The following is a 21,081-nucleotide window of genomic DNA, read 5'->3' on the forward strand; positions in this document are numbered from 1 at the left end:
GCTCTTGTTAATACTCGTACTTCTGTATTTATTGGTAGAATTGTTCGGTTATCTACATCTAGGAGTCGAAATCCGTCATTTTCTAAGTCTTGTTCTGGTGTTATATAAGTGTCAAATTCTACGTCTATAAAGCCTGAATATTCATATCTTCAGTATCATTGTCGTCCAATTGTTTTAATTGTGATTATTGCATCTATTGAATCATCAAGTAAATATAGTAGTCGTAATGTTGGGAGTGCAATAAAAATTAGTGTAATTGCTGGTAGTGCTCTTCAGATTGTTTCAATTAAATCTCCGTGAAGTATGTTTCGGTTTGTATAGACAATAAATAATATATAACTTAGAGCATAGCCTACAATTACTGTAATTAATAATAATACGACTATAGTATGATCATGGAAGAATGATAGTTGCTCCATTAATGGGGAAGCTAACCCTGTTAGCACACCAATTGTGAATAGAAAAATAAATCCTAAAGCTCATAATAGTGGTGGATTGAATTTGAATTTAGTTCCATATAGTGTTGCTAATCATCTGAATACCTTAATTCCTGTAGGTACAGCAATAATTATTGTTGCTGATGTAAAGTAAGCTCGTGTGTCAACGTCTATACCTACTGTAAATATGTGATGTGCTCATACAATAAATCCTATTAGTCCAATTGATAATATAGCATAAATTATACCTAGTGTTCCAAATGATTCAATTTTTCCCCTTTCTTGACAAACAATGTGAGAGATAATTCCAAATCCTGGAAGAATTAAAATGTAAACTTCTGGGTGCCCAAAGAATCAAAATAAGTGTTGATATAGAATTGGGTCACCTCCTCCCGCAGGGTCAAAGAATGATGTATTTAAATTTCGATCTGTTAGTAGTATAGTAATACCTCCTGCTAATACTGGAAGCGATAAAAGGAGGAGAAGGGCTGTAATAGCTACGGATCATACAAATAAAGGTGTTTGATCTAGAGTTATACTTTATGATCGTATATTAATTGCTGTTGTAATGAAGTTTACTGCACCAAGAATAGATGATACACCTGCTAAGTGAAGTGAGAAAATAGCCAGGTCTACAGATGCCCCTCCATGTGCGATAGCTCCTGCAAGAGGGGGGTAAACTGTTCACCCTGTACCAGCACCATTATCTACTATAGAAGATGTAAGAAGAAGGGTTAGTGAAGGCGGTACTAATCAAAAACTTATATTATTTATTCGTGGGAATGCTATATCTGGTGCACCAATTATTAATGGTACGAGCCAATTACCAAATCCACCAATTATAATAGGTATTACTATAAAAAAATTATTACAAATGCGTGTGCTGTAATAATAACATTATTGATTTGGTCATCTCCAATTAGAGATCCTGGTTGGCCGAGTTCAGCATGAATAAGTATTCTTATTGATGTTCCTACTATTCCTGCTCACACTCCAAATAAGAAGTATAAAGTACCAATATCCTTATGGTTTGTTGAGAATAATCATTTTTGCGGTAAGATGGCTGAATTTAAGGTGGTAGACTGTAAATCTACTTATGAGATGTTTCTCTCTTACCATGTTTTAGGCCTTATATTCAATTATGATTCTAGACTGCAATTCTAGAGGTGTGAAATTTTACTAAGGCCTAAAAGATTATTCTTTTAATTATAACTTTAAAGGTTATTAGTTTAGTTAACTTAAGTTCTTAGTATAATGAGATTAAGGTTGATGTTGAGATTAATCCTGTTGTTGAAATTATTACTGTTATAGGGAGAATAATTCTTGATTTTTGAGACTTTATTTTTATAGATCATGAATTTTCTGTGTATGACATAATTAGGGCTGAGAATCTAATACATATATAATAGTAAAGTGTAATTGTAGTTAATACAACCATAATGGTTATAATAGTTGTTATGTTATTTTCTATTAATGATTGTATTACAATTCATTTTGGTAGAAATCCAAGGAATGGTGGCAAACCACCTAGGGATAGAAGAGATAAAAATATTATGAATTTAATTTCAGTTTTTATATTTCTGGCTGAATAAATTTGGTTTATAAAAAATAGATTTATTTGCTTAAATAATAAAACAATAATTAATCTTAATAGTGAGTAAATAATAAAGTATAATTCTCAGATGTTTTACCTAACTGTTAGAGATCTAATTATTCACCCTAATTGTCTAATTGAGGAATATGCTAGAAGTTGTCGTAGAGATGTTTGATTTAAACCACCTATTGCCCCAATAATAATTCTTAGAATGATAATTGTTCAAACGAAAGTTCTTAGTTGAATACAATAAGATAACACCATTATTGGGGCAATTTTTTGTCATGTTATTAGTGTTAAACAGTTATTTCATCTTGAAGCCCCTATTACTTCTGGAAATCAGAAATGGAAAGGTGCAGAACCGATTTTTAATAATAATCTAGATCTGATTATTATTGATGAAATAAATTCTGTTTCTCATCCTACTGGATATTTTATTTGAATCAGCAAAATTGAAAATAATAGTATTGTCGATGCTATTGCTTGGACAATAAAATATTTAATTGATGATTCATTTATTATTATATTTTTATTTCTTGTTAGGAGCGGAATAAATGAATGTAAGTGGATCTCAAGTCCTATTCAAACTCCAAATCAGGAGTTTGATGAAATAGACAGGATCGCTCCTATCATTAATGTTGATAGAAAGAGAAGTTTTTGTAGAGTTGTTGGTCATTAAAAAGGAGAGGATTGATACCTCTATAAATGGGGTATGAACCCATTAGCTTGTTTAGCTTACCTTTTTACATTAAGGTGTATGATGCACATTAGTTTTTGATACTAAAGGAGGTAGTTTAATTCTGTCTTATGTAATTTTTAATGAAGGTAATTTTTATTTACTTGATTTACCCTATCAAGGTAACCCTTTAATCAGGCACTTCATTTATATTTAATATATAAATTAAAAACTTTTTTAAAAATTTGTTTATGTATTATTTTGGTTATTTCTAATTAATTTATCTTGGTTCGGATAATTTGAGTAAATATTATATATAATGAATAATTTATATTAATATATTACATTTAAATAAATTTAAATACTTATAATGTTATTTTATTATTATTAAGTGATTATTTTAATACATTTATTTACCTAGGAATATAGCTACTTACGTTTTTAGCTTAAAATAGGTTATTATATTAAAAATTATATAATAAAATGTAAATTAGTATTAAATATTATTATAATTGGATATAATAAATATAATTTATATTATTTAATATAAAATATTATATTAATATAGATAATTATATTAACTATAATAATATAATTAGATATATTTTCTATAATAAAATTATTTAACTAATTAATATTTAAGTTAACTTAATATAAAGTTAAATTTATATTAATAACATATTACATTAATTTACATGTTCCATATTAACCTTTATTTATATATAATAGAGAAGTTGTTGTGGTCATTCGAGGATGCGTTTCTTTTTTTTGTCACTATTTGTGTTTTTTTCTCTTTTTTTCTTTAAATATTTGAATCTTTTATTTTTTCTTAATTTTATAAATTTTTGAATTTCTTATTTTGTTTCAAAAGGTTTATTCTTGCATATTTATTCACTTTTTCTTTGAATTATGTGTAAGTTTTGTTAAACTAAATGTTCTATTTTGCAGTAATTTGATTTCATTATCAAGTGATTTTGGATTTCGCAATTGATTTAGTATCGGCATAATTCGTGCCAGCAGCCGCGGTTATACAATTGATACAAGTGAATATTATTGGTTAAAACAGTTGTTTATATTTTTAGGGTTAAAATATAAATTTGTAAGGTGAAATGTTAAAATTTATTTATAGCTCTTTTTATGAATCTGTGAAATTTAAATAATAAACTAGGATTAGATACCCTATTATTTTAAATGTTAATTATATTTACCAGGGTACTATTAGTTAAGGTCTTTAAACCCAAAGAATTTGGCGGTATCTCATTCCATTCAGAGGAACCTAGTCCGTGATTGATAATACACGATTTACTCTACTTAATTTATTTGTTTGTATATCTCCGTTATCAGAGAATCTTTTTAGAGTTGTAATTCTCAAGATTTATAATTATTAAATATTTCAGGTCAAGGTGCAGCTTATAGTTAAGAGGAGGTGGGTTACAATAGATTTTTGTTTATAACGGATTTGATCGTGAAGTACTATTAATGAAGGTGGATTTGATAGTAATTTAATTTATTTAATTTAACTGATATTGGCTCTGAGGTGTGTACACATCGCTCGTTGCTCTCTTTATTGATTATTCTATTTTAGTGTTTTAATTTAGCTTCAATTTAGATGAGATAAGTAACATAGTAGATGTACTGGAAAGTGTATCTAGTAAGAGTTTCAAGATATAAATTATTAGTAAAGTGTTTCATTTACACTGAAAATTTTTCTGTGAAAATCGGGATATCTTGACTACTTATTTTATTATATTTATTTTTTGTATGTTTAATTATTTAATAAAAATAATTTTGTCGAGTTTTGTCTTAGTATATTTTGTAGAATTGATTTTTTAGATTATAGTTTATTGGTAATGTAATTGTTTTGTGAAATATTATTTTAAATTTTTAAAAGTAGATTTTATTTATTGTACCTTTGGTATCAGTGTTTATAAAAATTTATTATTTACTTTACTTGTCTCGATTTGGGTTGATTTATAAATAATTTATAGTTAATGTATCATAATTATTATTAAATTATTTATAGAAATGAGATGTTAATCGTTTCCCAAGATATCTAGTTTCTTAACAAAAAATTTAATTTTTTGAAGTCATTGTTTTTATTTAATTTTTCAAGTATAAATATTAACTTATTTATTCTTTAAGGGATAAGCTTTGAAGTTAATAATCTATAATTTGTTTTATAAAATATAATAGTAAGCTTTAAACCAGCTATCTCTAAGATTACGTTTTAGTTCATTATTTTTTATTTTGATTTTATAATTATTTTAAGTTTTTTTAAGATTATTTATTTAATGTTAAAATTTTTGTAATAATGATAGAATTAGTATATTTATTTGTATACAATTTTTACCTTGTGAATTTATTATAATGAACTAGGCAAAATTGATTTCCGCCTGTTTATCAAAAACATGTCCTCTTGAAAATACTTTGAGGTCTGGCCTGCTCACTGAGCAGATTTTTAAAGAGCCGCGGTATTTTGACCGTGCAAAGGTACCATAATCATTAGTCTCTTAATTAGTGGCTGGAATGAATGGCTTGATGAGAAATCAACTGTCTCTTAATAAATTTTTGAATTAAACTTTTGAGTCAAAAGGCTTAAATTTTTCTTTAGGACGAGAAGACCCTATAGAGCTTAACATTTTATTTTTATATAGTTTTTTGTTTGTCTTTCAATATTTAATGATGATGTTTTCTTGGGGTGACATGAAGAATAAATAAACTCTTCATTATTATATCATTTATTTATGTTTATTGTTTTGATCCATAATTTATGATCATAAGATTAAGTTTCCTTAGGGATAACAGCGTAATTGTTTTTGAGAGCTCATATCGACAAAGCAGATTGCGACCTCGATGTTGGATTAAGAAAAATTTTGGGTGCAGTAGCCCAATAATTAGGTCTGTTCGACCTTTAAATTCTTACATGATCTGAGTTCAGACCGGCGTGAGCCATGTCGGTTTCTATCCTAAGTTTATTAATTCATATTAGTATGAAAGGACCATATGGTTGAAATATTTTTTATTTTATTGATTAATACTAATTAAATTACTATTTTGACAGATTAATGTGTTGAATTTAGAATTCATTTATGTAGATTTTTTCTACAAATAGTATTGATACTTTATGATTTATTTATGTTTATTTTGAATTTTCTTTTATTATTTATTTGTGTTTTAATTAGTGTTGCTTTTTTAACTTTATTAGAGCATAAGGTTTTAGGTTACATCCAAATTCGAAAGGGCCCAAATAAAGTAGGTTTTGCAGGAATTCCTCAACCCTTTAGTGATGCTATTAAGTTAATTTGTAAGGAGCAGCCAATTCCTATTATATCTAATTATTTACTTTATTATTTTTCTCCTGTTTTTAATTTAATAATTTCCTTGGCTGTTTGAGTAATTTTCCCTTACTTAACTTATATATGTTCTTTTTCTTATGGATTTTTGTTTTTTTTATGTTGTACTAGATTAGGTGTTTATACTGTTATAATTGCTGGTTGGTCTTCTAATTCAAATTATTCTTTATTAGGTTCTCTTCGTTCTGTTGCTCAAACAATTTCATATGAAGTTAGTTTGGCTTTAATTTTATTATCTTTAATTATTTTAATTGGTAGTTTTAACATGTTTGATTTTATAAATTATCAGCTTTATTGTTGATTTATTATTATTTCTGTTCCTTTAGCTTTAGCTTGTTTTGCTTCTTGTTCAGCTGAAACTAACCGTACTCCTTTTGACTTTGCCGAAGGTGAATCTGAGTTAGTTTCAGGTTTTAATATTGAATATGGTGCAGGTGGGTTTACTTTAATTTTTTTAGCTGAGTATGCAAGAATTGTTTGTATAAGAATATTATTAGCTTTAATTTTTTTAGGTGGTGATTTTTATTCTTTTATATTTTTCATTAAGCTTGCTGTTATGTCCTTTGGGTTTATTTGAGTTCGGGGGACATTACCACGTTTTCGTAATGATAAGTTAATGTACTTAGCTAGAAAAAGTTTTTTGCCTTTATCTTTAAATTTTTTTATTTTCTTTGTCGGTTTAAAGATTTTATTTATTTCATTTATTTAGTGAAATTTTTTAAGAAAAGTTAATAGAAGAGTTAAACTTCTAGTTTTATGTTTTCAAAACATATGCTTTTCCTAAGCTAATTAACTTATTATTCTTTAATTAGTTTATCTCATGCGTTTGCAATATGTACATTAATTAAGAAGTATGTAAAGTAGATAATTGTTAAGATTTGTCCTGTTATAATGTAAGGTTTTTCAACAGGTCGTTTACCAATTCATGTTAATAAGCATACAACAACTACTATAATTCAGAATAAAATCTGATTAATAGGATAGAATTGAATACCTCGAAATGGTGTTTTATTATAAAATGGTAAAATTATTAAGATTCTAATTGATAAGAATAATGCAATAACACCTCCTAGCTTATTAGGGATTGATCGTAGAATTGCATATGCAAATAAGAAATATCATTCTGGATGAATATGGATGGGAGTTACTAATGGGTTAGCAGGTACAAAATTATCTGGATCCCCTAGGAGGTAACGATTAGTCAAGCACAATATGATTAATAATGATGTTATTAATACAAATGTAATAGAGTCCTTGAAAGTAAAGTATGTTTGAAATGGGATTTTTTTCAATATCTCCATTTAGGCCTAAAGGGTTATTAGACCCTGTTTGGTGAAGGAAGAATAAATGAATTGCTGCCATTGCAGCAATAATAGATGGTAGTACAAAATGAAATGTAAGGAATCGGTTTAATGTTGCATTATCAACAGCAAACCCTCCCCATACTCATTGAACTAAATCTGTTCCTAAATATGGAATTGCTGATAATAAATTAGTAATTACTGTCGCACCTCAGAATGATATTTGACCTCAAGGTAAAACGTATTCTATAAATGTGGTTGCTATAACTAAGAATAGAATTACTGTACCAATTATTCAGGTGTGCATGTATATGTAAGATCCGTACTAAATTCCTCGTCCTACATGTAAATAAATACAAATAAAAAATATAGAAGCTCCATTTGCATGTAAGGTTCAAATACTTCAACCATTATTTATGTCTCGGCAGATGTGAACTATACTACTAAATGCTATTTCAATATTTGATGTATAATGTATAGCTAAAAATAGTCCGGTTCCAATTTGAATTACCAAACATAACCCTAGTAGGGACCCAAAATTTCATCAAAATGAAATATTTGTTGGTGCAGGTAAATCAACTAAAGAGTTATTAATGATTTCAATTAAAGGATGTCTTAATCGTAAGGGTTTATTCATTAGTAAATTATCTTATTTTACGAATATGCCCCTGGTTAATATTGGCGATTTATCAACTGCTAATAGTGCCAAAAATAAATAAATTATTATTATGATTGTAATAATAAATGTTGGTCTATTATATAGTTTTTCTAAAGATATTGTTATTTCTTGATAATTGATTGAATTATCAATATTTATAGTTTCAGTATTTTTGAAAAAGTCTATAAATATTGTTATATCTAGAATAATTAATATTGATATAATAAATACTCATATTGTTAAGGTAATATTTATCGTAAATGATTTAGGTTGAAATATTTCGTTTGATGCAATTCTCGTAATATAAATAAATAGAACTAATATACCACCAAGAAACGTTAAAAATAAAATATATGATAATCAATTATCTTTCCATTATTGTTCCTGTTATTAGCCCAACTAGAGAAGTTTGTAGGATAATGGAAAGCATTATTGATGTTGGGTGTCTTAATTTAATAAAATTAATATTTATTACGTTTGATATAGATATAATTATTATTTTGATCATTTCAGGGGTTAGTTTATTAAAAATATCGGTTTTGGGGACCGATGATGGAAAGCTTTTTCACCTCTGAAGTTTTAAAAGTGGGGGCTGGACTTATTTCCGGTTTACAAGACCGGTGTTTTTTTAAACTATTAAAACTAATGTTTATATTCTCTGTCTTTACTTCTTTATTGATTTATTTTGCTGGTGTTTATGTTTTTTCCTCTAAACGTAAACATTTATTAATGGGTCTTTTGAGATTAGAATATATTGTTCTTTCTTTATTTATATTAATTATTTTTTTTCTTATTGAGTTTGATTATGATTATTTTTTTCCTGTTATTTTTTTGTTTTTTCTGTTTGTGAAGGTGCTTTAGGTCTTTCTATTTTAGTTTCAATAATTCGTGCTCATGGAAATGATTTTTTTAATTCTTTTGGTTTATCTTTATGTTAAAGTATTTATTTATAACTATTTGTTTGATCCCTCATTGTTTGGTTAATAATTGTTGAGGTTGGTTCATTCTTTAATGTTTATGTCTAGTTTTGTTTTTATGATTTGTGTTTATTCATATGCTGATTTGAATATGATTAGATATTATTTTGGTATTGATTATTTTTCTTTTAGTTTGATTTTGCTTAGTTTTTGAATTTGTTCTTTAATAATTACTGCTAGAGGTTCAGTTTATTTAAGTTCTTATCATTCTAATTTTTTTGTCTTTATAGTCATAATTTTAATGATTATGCTTTATTGTTCTTTTGCTAGATTGAGTCTTCTTTCTTTTTATATTTTTTTTGAGGCTAGATTAGTTCCTACTTTACCTTTGATTTTAGGTTGAGGTTATCAACCTGAACGTTTACAGGCTGGTGTTTATTTAATTTTTTATACTCTGGTTGCTAGATTGCCTTTATTATTAGTTTTATTTAGGGTTTATGATTTTTCTAATACTTTATATTTTCCTTTATTGGTTGATTCTGGTTCTTGTTATTTTATATTTTATGTTTTTATAATTCTTGCTTTTTTAGTTAAAATGCCAATATTTGTGGTTCATTTATGGCTTCCTATGGCTCATGTTGAGGCCCCTATTTCAGGTAGAATGATTCTTGCTGGTGTTTTATTAAAGTTAGGTGGTTATGGTATTTTTCGTGTTATGAAGATTATTCCTTATAAGGGTTTAAAGTTTAATTATTTTTGATTGTCTTTAGGCTTATCTGGTGGGGTTATTGTTAGATTTATTTGTTTTCGTAAGGTTGATTTAAAGTCTTTAATTACATATTCTTCTGTTGCTCATATAAGAATAGTTATTGGAGGGTTGATGACTATGAATTGATGGGGTTGTATAGGTTCTCTTTCTTTAATGGTTGGTCATGGTTTATGTTCTTCTGGTTTATTTTGTTTGTCTAATATTATTTATGAGCGTTTAGGTAGACGAAGATTATTAATTAACAAAGGTATAATTAATTTGATACCAATAATGGCTTTATGATGATTCCTTTTGAGCTCTTCTAATATAGCTGCTCCACCTTCTTTAAATTTGGTAGGTGAACTTATTTTATTAAATAGAATTGTGTCTTGATCTTCTTTTAGATTTTTTTCTTTAATTTTTTTGTCTTTTTTAGAGCTGTTTATACTTTATACATGTATTCTTATTCTCAGCATGGTAATTATTATTCTGGTGTTTATACTTGTTCTCTTGGTTATTTTTTGTTTAATGGGGAGAATTTTTTTGTTTAGGTTGCTTAAGTATTTTAATTAAAAATGTTGTTTTGTGGAATCAATGATATGAATTTTTTCCTTCTTAGGCCGTGAATTTGTTTTCTATTTGTTCTTTGAGTTTTTTTTTATTTTTTTCTAGAACTATAATTTTTATTTTTGGTATTTATTTTTTAATAATTGATTATAGAGTTATTGTTGAATGAGAACTTTTCAGAATGAGATTTTCACTCTGCAGCGGAGTGTGCGCTGATATGAAACTTCCTGGCAGATTAAAACTGTGTGCCCGACCGAGACTCGAACTCGGGACCTTTGCCTTTCGCGGGCAAGTGCTCTACCAACTGAGCTACCGAAGCACAACTCACGTCCGGTACTCACAGCTTTACTTCTGCCAGTACCTCGTCTCCTACCTTCCAAACTTTACAGAAGCTCTCCTGCGAAACTTGCAGAACTAGCACTCCTGAAAGAAAGGATATTGCGGAGACATGGCTTAGCCACAGCCTGGGGGATGTTTCCAGAATGAGATTTTCACTCTGCAGCGGAGTGTGCGCTGATATGAAACTTCCTGGCAGATTAAAACTGTGTGCCCGACCGAGACTCGAACTCGGGACCTTTGCCTTTCGCGGGCAAGTGCTCTACCAACTGAGCTACCGAAGCACGACTCACGTCCGGTACTCACAGCTTTACTTCTGCCAGCGAAAGGCAAAGGTCCCGAGTTCGAGTCTCGGTCGGGCACACAGTTTTAATCTGCCAGGAAGTTTCAGAACTTTTCAATTTAAATGGTTCTATGGTTGTTATGACTTTAATTTTTGATAGAATGTCTCTTATTTTTATATCTTTTGTTATGTATATTTCTTCTTTGGTTATTTATTATAGAGAGGACTATATATCGGGAGAAAAAATGTAAATCGTTTTATTATTATTGTTTTAATATTTATTCTTTCTATAGGTTTTTTAATTATTAGTCCTAATTTGATTAGAATTTTATTAGGATGGGATGGTTTAGGTTTAGTTTCTTATTGTTTAGTTATTTACTACCAAAATGTGAAATCTTATAGTGCGGGTATATTAACTGCCCTTTCTAATCGTATTGGTGATGTTGCTATTTTAAATTCTATTGCTTGAATATTACATTTTGTTGGTTGAAATTGCGGTTGATTTTTGCTTTTAATTGGTTGTATAACTATATTTATGGCTGGTTTAGGAGCGAATTTTGAATTTGATTTGAAGAAAATTATTGCTCTTTCTACTTTAAGACAACTTGATTTAATAATAAGAATTTTGGTTATGTGTTACCCAAAACTTGCATTTTTTCATTTATTAGCTCATGCTTTATTTAAGGCTTTATTGTTTATGTGTGCAGGTTCAATAATTCATAATTTAAAGGATTCTCAGGTCATTCGTTTTATAGGTTCTATTGTTAATTTTATGCCTTTAACTACAGTTTGTTTTAATGTTTCTAGTTTGTCTTTGTGTGGTATACCATTTTTAGCAGGTTTTTATTCAAAGGATTTAATTCTTGAAATGGTTTGTTTAAGATGAATTAATTGTTTAATTTTTTTCTTTATTTCTTTTCTACTGGCTTAACTGCTTCTTATTCTTTTCGTCTTTTTTATTATTCAATGTCTGGTGATAATAATTTTTATTCTAGATTTTCTTTTGATGATAGGGGTTATTATATTTCGTTTGGTATAATTGGTTTATTATTTGTTGCTGTTTTTGGTGGCAGTCTTTTGTCTTGATTAATTTTTCCTATTCCTCATGTGATTGCTTTGCCTTACTATTTAAAGTTTTTTACTATTACTGTAGTTGTTTTGGGTGCTTATTTGGGTTATCTTATTTCTAATTTTGATTTTTCTCAAAATTTATTTCCTTTAAGTATACTTTCTTTTGTCAGATTTGCTGGTTCTATGTGGTTTATACCTTTTCTTTCAAGTAAGTTTATTAGATATATTCCTTTAAAATTGGGTTATTATTCATCTAAATCATTTGATTATGGTTGGGGTGAATTATTTGGTGGTCAAGGTTTATATAGAGTATTTATTTATTTAATTGGTTATATACAAGGTTGATATGATTCTAATTTTAAGATTTATCTTTTAACTTTTATTTTTTGAATGTTTATTTTGGTGATATTATGTTTCGTTTACTTAAATAGCTTATGATTAGAGTGTGACACTGAAGATGTTAAGGAAGTATTTTCTCTTTTAGGTATTTATAAATATACATATATTATTTTTACAGTGAAAATGTAATCTTTTATTTAAACTATATAAATTTTAGAAATGTGAACGGAATTTAACCGTTAATATAAAAAGTTAGCAGCTTTCATATTGGCCTTACATTTCCTTAAATGGAACTTTATAGTTCAATTATTTAATTAACAGTAATACACCTCTTTTTGGCTCCAATTAATAAGAATAAGGGTATTTTATTTACCAACCTTCCAGGTCAAAACTGACTGCAATATTTCGCTTCTTATTCTATTTATGGTTGATTGATTATATCAATACTTTTTGAATGCAACCCAAATGTTATAGTTAACTACAACCCTTTATTCTGCTCATTGTAAGGCTCCTTGATTTCATTCATGGTATAGTCCTCCTAGTAATACTATAATTAAAAATATTGTTGATATTGTTCAGATTATAATGTCTGAAGTTTTAAAACTAACTACAATTGGAAGGATTAGTGCGATTTCTACATCAAAAATTAAGAAAATTACTGCAATTAAGAAGAATCGAAGTGAGAAGGGTATTCGTGCTGATCTTTTTGGGTCAAATCCACACTCAAATGGTGATCTTTTTTCTCGGTCATTAATTAATTTTTTTGATAGTGTTGTTGCAAGGATTATAACAATTATTGGGATAATAAATCTAATAAAAATTCTTCTAGATAAAATTAGGATTGTTTTTCTTGATTAATATCAAGCTTTTTGATTGGAAGTCAAATGTACTATTTATACTAGAAAAACAATTATCTACCTCATCAATAAATAGAGATGTATAAGAATAATCACACTACGTCTACAAAGTGTCAGTATCATGCTGCTGCTTCAAATCCAAAGTGGTGTCTTGGTGAGAATTGATTTATTGAATGTCGAATAGCCATGTTGATAAGAAGATTCTTCCGATAATTACATGTAGCCCATGGAATCCTGTTGCAACAAAGAATGTTGATCCATAAACTGCATCTGAATTGGTGAAGGGTGCTTCTCAATACTCATATGCTTGAAGTATAGTGAAGTATAGTCCTAGTAATACTGTGAAGAATAGTCCCTGTAATGCTTGAGTATGATTAGATTCTATTAAACTATGATGTGCTCATGTTACTGTTACTCCTGATGCTAAAAGAACAGCTGTATTAAGTAATGGAATTTGTATAGGATTAAAAGGTTGGATTCCTATTGGGGGTCATAATATCCCTAGTTCAATAGTAGGTGCTAGTCTTCTTCTAAAAAATGCTCAGAAAAATGAAACAAAGAATAGTACTTCTGATGCAATACATAATGTTATTCCTCATCGTAATCCAATTGATACAAATCCCGTAAGTAGTCCTTGGTATGTTCCTTCTCGTACTACATCTCGTCATCATTGGATTATAGTTAGTAAGGTAATTCCAAATCCAATTATAAATAAGTTAATGTTAAATAGGTGAAATCATTTTGCTAATCCTGATACTAAAACTATTGCTCCAATTGCTCCTGTTAATGGTCAAGGTCTGTAATCTACTAAGTGGAATGGGTGGTTTGAGTGAGTTGTTAACATAGGTTTAGTATACTTCTCTAGAATATAAAGTTCTTAAAATTGAGAAAACGAAAGCTTGAATTATTGCTACTGCTGATTCTAGAATTAATAGAAGTATTTGTCCAATAATTAATAGTGAGATTAAGTTTATTGCTATAGATGGTCCTGTATTTCCTAGTAATGTTAATAGTAAGTGTCCTGCAATTATATTTGCTGCTAGTCGTACTGCTAATGTACCTGGTCGAATGACATTTCTAATTGTTCCAATTAATACTATGAATGATATTAATGCAGGTGGTGTTCCTTGAGGAACAAGGTGTGTGAATATATGATTGGTATGATTAATTCATCCAAATAACATAAATCTTAATCATATAGGTAGAGCAATTGCAAATGTTAATGCTAAGTGTCTTGTTCTAGTAAAGATGTAAGGGAATAATCGTATGAAATTATTAAATAGTATTATAATAAAGATTGAAATGAAGATGAATGTTGTTCCATTAAATGATTTTGGTCCTAGTAATGTTTTAAATTCATTGTGTAAGGTTAAGTTTAGTTTATTTCAAATAATATTAATTCGTGATGGTGTAAGTCAAAACATTGATGGGATTAATAATAATCCTGAGAATGTTCTAGTTCAATTTAATGATAAATTGAAGATATTAGTTGATGGGTCAAATGTTGAAAATAAATTTATTATCATTTTCAATTTCAGTTTTTTATATCAACTGTTCTTTTTTCTACTCTTTTAATAAGATTTGGTTTAAATGAAAAATAGTTTATTTGATTAAATAAAATTAATGTAGCCGAAAATATAATGAATAGGGAGAATCATATGAGAGGGGATATTTGAGGGATTTGTATTAAATTTCCCCATCAGAAGTAGTCGTTAATTTACTATTTTTTGGTTTAAGAACCCATTACTTACTTTCAGTCATCTGATGTATTTCAAGGTGTACTAATTGTTTAGTTATTTTAGATTGACACTCTAATGTTATATATTTTAACTAACTCCTTAGATTATCTTAGATAATCACTTGATAAATAACTTTACTGAAGTTCTTTCAATTACAATTGGTATGAATCTGTGGTTCGCTCCACAGATTTCTGAACATTGTCCAAAGAACAGTCCAGGTCGGTTTATTGTAAATGTTCCTTGGTTTAGTCGACCTGGCGTTGCGTCAATTTTAACCCCTAATGCAGGTACTGCTCATGAGTGTAGAACGTCTGATGCTCTTGTTAATACTCGTACTTCCGTATTTATTGGTAGAATTGTTCGGTTATCTACATCTAGGAGTCGAAATCCGTCATTTTCTAGGTCTTGTTCTGGTGTTATATAAGTGTCAAATTCTACGTCTATAAAGTCTGAATATTCATATCTTCAGTATCATTGTCGTCCAATTGTTTTAATTGTGATTATTCCATCTACTGAATCATCAAGTAAATATAGTAGTCGTAATGATGGGAGTGCAATAAAAATTAGTGTAATTGCTGGTAGTGCTGTTCAGATTGTTTCAATTAAATCTCCGTGAAGTATGTTTCGGTTTGTATAGGCAATAAATAATATATAACTTAGAGCATAGCCTACAATTACTGTAATTAATAATAATACGACTATAGTATGATCATGGAAGAATGATAGTTGGTCCATTAATGGGGAAGCTCCATCTTGAAGGGATAAATTTGATCATGTTGCCATTAATGAATTTTTCTAATAAAAGGTCATATCTTTATTTGTAAAGCTTAAATCTACTGCACTAATCTGCCATATTAGAATCTAGAAATTAATGGTAGTTCTGAGTAGCTGTGTTCTGCAGGCGGGTTATTTTGTAGTCATTCTGTTGATCTTCTTATATTAGCTCTAAATATGATTGCTCGGTTTGTAACCATTCTTTCTCATATAATTACAATAAAAATAATGATTCCTACAATAGAAATTCTAGACCCAATTCTTGACACTACATTTCATGATGTATATGCATCTGGATAATCTGAATATCGTCGTGGTATTCCTGCTAGTCCTAGGAAGTGTTGAGGGAAGAATGTTAAGTTCACCCCAATAAATATAAATGTAAATTGTTATTTTAATCATGTATTATTTATAGTTAATCCTGTAAATAATGGGTATCATTGAATAACACCTCCTATGATTGCAAATACTGCTCCTATGGATAATACATAATGGAAGTGGGCTACTACATAATATGTATCATGTAATACGATGTTAAGTGATGAGTTTGCTAATACTAACCCTGTTAGCCCACCAATTGTGAATAGAAAAATAAATCCTAAAGCTCATAATAGTGGTGGATTGAATTTGAATTTAGTTCCATATAGTGTAGCTAATCATCTGAATACCTTAATTCCTGTAGGTACAGCAATAATTATTGTTGCTGATGTAAAGTAAGCTCGTGTGTCAACGTCTATTCCTACTGTAAAAATGTGATGTGCTCATACAATAAATCCTATTAGTCCAATTGATAATATGGCATAAATTATACCTAGTGTTCCAAATGATTCAATTTTTCCTCTTTCTTGACATACAATGTGAGAGATAATTCCAAATCCTGGATGAATTAAAATGTAAACTTCTGGGTGCCCAAAGAATCAAAATAAGTGTTGATATAGAATTGGGTCACCTCCTCCCGCAGGGTCAAAGAATGATGTATTTAAATTTCGATCTGTTAGTAGTATAGTAATAGCTCCTGCTAATACTGGAAGCGATAAAAGGAGGAGAAGGGCTGTAATAGCTACGGATCATACAAATAAAGGTGTTTGATCTAGAGTTATACTTTCTGATCGTATATTAATTGCTGCTGTAAGGAAGTTTACTGCACCAAGAATAGATGATACACCTGCTAAGTGAAGTGAGAAAATAGCCAGGCCTACAGATGCCCCTCCATGTGCGATAGCTCCTGCAAGAGGGGGGTAAACTGTTCACCCTGTACCAGCACCATTATCTACTATAGAAGATGTAAGAAGAAGGGTTAGTGAAGGCGGTAGTAATCAAAAACTTATATTATTTATTCGTGGGAATGCTATATCTGGTGCACCAATTTTTAATGGTACGAGCCAATTACCAAATCCACCAATTATAATAGGTATTACTATAAAAAAAATTATTACAAATGCGTGTGCTGTTATAATAACATTATAGATTTGGTCATCTCCAATTAGAGATGCTGGTTGGCCGAGTTCAGCACGAATAAGTATTCTTATTGATGTTCCTACTATTCCTGCTCACGCTCCAAATAAGAAGTATAAAGTACCAATATCCTTATGGTTTGTTGAGAATAATCATTTTTGCGGTAAGATGGCTGAATTTAAGGTGGTAGACTGTAAATCTACTTATGAGATGTTTCTCTCTTACCATGTTTTATGCCTTATATTCAATTATGATTCTAGACTGCAATTCTAGAGGTGTGAAATTTTACTAAGGCCTAAAAGATTATTCTTTTAATTATAACTTTGAAGGTTATTAGTTTAGTTAACTTAAGTCCTTAGTATAATGAGATTAAGGTTGATGTTGAGATTAATCCTATTGTTGAAATTATAACTGTTATAGGGGGAATAATTCTTGATTTTTGAGACTTTATTTTTATAGATCATGAATTTTCTGTGTATGACATAATTAGGGCTGAGAATCTAATACGTATATAATAGTAAAGTGTAATTGTAGTTAATACAACTGTAATGGTTATAATAGTTGTTATGTTATTTTCTATTAATGATTGTATTACAATTCATTTTGGTAGAAATCCAAGGAATGGTGGCAAACCACCTAGGGATAGAAGAGATAAAACTATTATGAATTTAATATCAGTTTTTATATTTCTGGCTGAATAAATTTGGTTTATAAAAAATAGATTTATTTGCTTAAATAATAAAACCATAATTAATCTTAATAGTGAGTAAATAATAAAGTATAGTTCTCAGATGTTTTGTCTAACTGTTAGAGATCTAATTATTCACCCTAAATGTCTAATTGAGGAATATGCTAGAAGTTGTCGTAGAGATGTTTGATTTAAACCACCTATTGCCCCAATAATAATTCTTAGAATGATAATTGTTCAAACGAAAGTTCTTAGTTGAATACAATAAGATAACACCATTATTGGGGCAATTTTTTGTCACGTTATTACTGTTAAACAGTTATTTCATCTTGAAGCCCGTATTACTTCTGGAAATCAGAAATGGAAAGGTGCAGCCCCGATTTTTAATAATAATGTAGATCTGATTATTATTGATGAAATAAATTCTGTTTCTCATCCTATTGGATATTTTATTTGAATCAGCAAAATTGAAAATAATAGTATTGTCGATGCTATTGCTTGGACAATAAAATATTTAATTGATGATTCATTTATTATTATATTTTTATTTCTTGTTAGGAGCGGAATAAATGAAAGTAAGTTGATCTCAAGTCCTATTCAAACTCCAAATCAGGAGTTTGATGAAATGGACAGGATCGTTTTTATAATTAATGTTGATATTAAGAGAAGTTTTGTAGAGTTGTTGGTCATTAAAGAGGAGAGGATTGATACCTCTATAAATGGGGTATGAACCCATTAGCTTGTTTAGCTTACCTTTTTACATTAAGGTGTATGACGCATGTTAGTTTTTGATACTAAAGGAGGTAGTTTAATTCTGTCTTATGTAATTTTTAATGAAGGTAATTTTTATTTACTTGATTTACCCTATCAAGGTAACCCTTTAATCAGGCACTTCATTTATATTTAATATATAAATTAAAATTTTTTTAAAAATTTGTTTATGTATTATTTTGGTTATTTCTAATTACGAGGGTCAGTCAAAAAGTAATGCCTCCTATTTTTTTTTCTACGTTTAATTGTCAGGAAATTTAAATGCAATTACATAGGTTGAAAACCACAACATTGAGGATCATTTTGTCATTTTTCAATGTAATCTCCGCCCATCTCTACAGTTTTGGTCCATCTTTGAACAAGGGCATGTATCCCAGCACGGTAAAAATCACAGCTCTGCTTCCTAAGCCATTGACGCACGGATGTTTTGACGGCCTCCTCATCTTCAAAATGAATCCCACGATGAGCTTCTTTTAGTGGCCCGAACAGATGGAAGTCTGATGGTGCCAGGTCAGGGCTGTATGGGGGATGAGGCAAAACTTCCCATCCAATTTTGACAATCTCGTCAGAGGTGTGACGACTGGTGTGTGGTCTTGCATTGTCATGCAAAAGAAGAACATTTGCCATTGATTTTGTTGGGCGAACTCGCTGAAGACGTGCTTTAAGTTTGTTGAGGGTTGTGACGTATTGAACAGAATTTATTGTGCATCCCTGCTCCAAAAAATCAACCAGAATCACACCCTCTGTATCCCAGAAAACTGTTGCCATAACTTTCCCTGCCGATCGCACAGTTTTGAATTTTTTCTTCCTCGGCGAGCTTGTGTGACGCCACTCCATTGACTGCCTCTTTGATTTGGGTTCAAAAAAATGCACCCATGTTTCGTCCCCGGTCACAATTTTTTTCAGAAACTCATCTCCCTCCAAACGGAAGCGCTGCAAGTGTTGGGAGGCTATTGTTTTCCTTGCCTCTTTATTCTGATCGGTTAACATTCTTGGAACCCACCGTGCACAAACTTTTGAGTACCCCAATTGTTTAATAATCGTGGTCACACTGCCTTTACTAAGAGAAATAATGCGACACACTTCATCTGCAGTCACCCGACGGTCACCACGAATGATGTCATCAACTTGCTGAATGTTGTGTGGAGTCACTGCACTCACCGGCCTGCCGCTCCGCTTTTCGTCAGTCAATGGTGTTTGCCCTTCAGCTTCCTTACAACGACGAACCCATCGTCTAACAGTGCTGACATCCACTGTCACAACATCATACACCTTCTACAGTCTTTCATGATTGCGTATGGGCGTTTCACCTTCTGCATTCAAGAATTCAATCACACAACGCTGTCTCAAACGAACATCGATGTCGGCCATCTTACTAACTTCTGCTGTGCTGCCACCTGTTGACACAGAAAGTTACTACTGCAGTGGATTGCAGAAGAAGGTTTGAGGAATGGCGCCAAATTCAAATTTTTCACTTAACTTAATTTCTTTAAGTAGAAAAAAAATGGGAGGCATTACTTTTTGACCGACCCTCGTAATTTATCTCGGTTCGGATAATTTGAGTATATATTATATAGAATGAATAATTTACATTAATATATTGCATTTCATTAAATTTAAATACTTATAATGTTATTTTATTATTATTAAGTGATTATTTTAATAATTTATTTACCTAGGATTATAGCTACTTATGTTTTTAGCTTAAAATAGGTTATTATATAATAAATTATTTAATATATGTAAATTAATATTAAATATTATTATAATTGGATATAATAAATATAATTTATATTATTTAATATAAAATATTATATTAATATGGATAATTACATTAATTATAATAATATAAATAGACATATTTTGTATAATTAAATTATTTAACTAATTGATTTTTAAGTTAACTTAATATAAAGTTAATTTTATATTAATAACATATTACATTAATTTACATAATTGTATAAAATATATTTATTATATTATTTAATATTTCTTTATTATTAGTGAAAAGAAAGATTAAATAAGAAAGAATATATTACATTTATTGGTAAACATGTTCCATATTAATCTTTATTTATATATAATATAGAAGTTGTTGTGGACATTCGAGGGTGTGTTTCTTTCTTTTTTGTCACTATTTGTGTTTTTTTTTTCTCTAAATATTTGAATCTTTTATTTTTTCTTAATTTTATAAATTTTTGAATTTCTTATTTTGTTTCCAAAAGTTTTATTCTTGCTTATTTATTCACTTTTTCTTTGTATTATATGTAAGTTTTGTTAAACTAAATGTTCTATTTTGCAGTAATTTGATTTAATTATCAAGTGATTTTGGATTTAGCGATTGATTTAGTATCAGCATAATACTTAAGAGGAGGTGGGTTACAATAGATTTTTGTTTATAACGGATTTGATCGTGAAATACTATTAATGAAGGTGGATTTGATAGTAATTTAATTTATTTAATTTAAGTGATATTGGCTCTGAGGTGTGTACACATCTCCCGTCGCTCTCATTATT

The 21,081-nt window shown here is 29.2% G+C and overlaps 1 long non-coding RNA gene across 2 annotated transcripts in view; it reads left to right on the top strand.

Moving 5' to 3' along the window:
• Positions 1–4,834: 4,834 nt before the first annotated feature.
• Positions 4,835–21,081, top strand: part of LOC126184882 (uncharacterized) — a 46,489-nt gene continuing 30,242 nt past the window's right edge. For both annotated transcript variants that reach the window (XR_007536897.1, XR_007536896.1), the window contains exon 1: positions 4,835–5,197. This is a non-coding gene — a long non-coding RNA (uncharacterized LOC126184882). The remainder of the gene's footprint in view (positions 5,198–21,081) is intronic.

Source organism: Schistocerca cancellata, chromosome 4, assembly GCF_023864275.1.
Source record: "Schistocerca cancellata isolate TAMUIC-IGC-003103 chromosome 4, iqSchCanc2.1, whole genome shotgun sequence".
NCBI classification, from domain to species: Eukaryota; Metazoa; Arthropoda; class Insecta; order Orthoptera; family Acrididae; genus Schistocerca; species Schistocerca cancellata.